This window comes from Cnephaeus nilssonii (assembly GCF_951640355.1).
Source record: "Cnephaeus nilssonii genome assembly, chromosome: 1".
Lineage (NCBI taxonomy): Eukaryota > Metazoa > Chordata > Mammalia > Chiroptera > Vespertilionidae > Cnephaeus > Cnephaeus nilssonii.
This window is the reverse complement of record NC_137072.1, coordinates 104,055,069-104,056,787: the sequence shown is the minus strand read 5'-3', so window position 1 is coordinate 104,056,787 and position 1,719 is coordinate 104,055,069.

The following is a 1,719-nucleotide window of genomic DNA, read 5'->3' as shown; positions in this document are numbered from 1 at the left end:
GAAGATCCTCCAAACCCATTGTCAAGTGAATAGAGCAAGGCACAGCACAGCGTGCCTGGTATGGTAACAACTATGCAAAAATAGGGGGAGTTATAGACAGCTCTAACGACAAGGAAGACTCATAATGTGCTATTTGCAGTCAGATTCACCTGCTATTTTCATTCCAACTTCATACACCCTGATGAGGCCATCATTAAGATGCGCTCAGCTGAAATCCTGAGCTCCATTACCTCCTGGACTTGCAGTAAGGCCCCTCACACCATTGCCAAGTAAAGTTTCTCCAGCACATCAGCAACGCAGACAAAGCCATGAAAGGGATGTTGATTGCTGCTTCAGATGAGTCCGGGACAGGTGATTATCTCTTCCTGAGAACAGGTTATTCCGGATGGGATGCATTGCTACCCAGGATAGAGGTATAGCATATATTGCAGAAGTTTAAAATAACCAGCGTCGTGTGTAAGCAACACAATTCCTTGGTTAATTAAAATGCTGCGAAAAGCAACGAAAGCTGATTTTTGTGCGTCTCCCTCTTCCTGGTTTTCAGCTTCTCTGGCAGTTTTCTGTTGACTTGAAGGACAGTCAGTTCTAAATGATCCAAAATGAGCTCATGTTGCTAGCTTCCTGCACGAGGAGCCTACTGTAAGCTCCAATAACTAATAACGGAGATTAAAAATGGATACAAATTTACAAGGGGGTATTCAAGGTCTTCCCGGCGTGTGAGCCAGGCTCATCTGCTCCTCTGCAGGGGAATTGTGCGCCCCGTGGGAAACTGAAAGATGCCAGGGTCAGGAAAGCAATGCGACTCCTCTGGGAGTTCAGGTGGCAAATAGGAGGGAGAATCTTAACTTTAATGAAGACAGCAAAAATCACATAATTAACACACACTGTTAACACCTCATTAGTCTCCCGGGGCTTCCATTATGCTAAAAATAATCAACACATTTTGCTTAAATAAGCAAATAAATTGCTCTTACAGGTGGTTGTGAAGACTGCCTTGGTCAGAGCAAAATGAGGCCATTTCTCTGCATTTTCTTCAAATGCTTTAAAGCTGGCCTTCTCTTCATTCCGAGGGCAGGATTGTTCAAAACATGTGTGGGACAACGGAGTAGAAATGAGTGTATTAGTGAGAGGAAATGACTGTATGAGTGAGAGGAAATGAGTGTATTACTGAAAGACTGTCTGACTCCGAGCTTGACTCCAAAATCTTACACAGCCCTATTTCACAACCCAGGCCCCTCAGCCAGGGCTGTCTCCTAAATCAGTCTGCCAGGGAACCTTGCTGATTGCCCACAAGTCAAGCTGTGAAGCAGTTTTGTTAGGTGCCTTCTCTTCTCTTCTTCGTGGCATTCTAAGCATTAAAACTTCTCTGTTTATTCCTTCCTTCCATGTAATCTGGGTTTGGCCTGTGATTGCTTTGACCAATGGAATTGGAAGGAAGTGAGGTTTTGGGATTTCTGAGCCCAGGGAACCATTTGCAGTGCCTTGAGCCACCAGAGAAGACATCTGAGTGTCCCTGCTGTAGAACAAGGCCACACAAAATCTTGGAGGGAGAGTGGCCACATGGAGGAACATCTGAGGCTCACATGTCCAGCCCAGTGGCAGCTATCCACATGGGGTTAAACCTAGTGCTTAGGAACTGGGTGGCGGGCTGGTTGGGAAGAGGGATGAAAGTCGTTGCTTAATTATGCTTCACTGGACATCCCCCTAAATTCTGGAGAG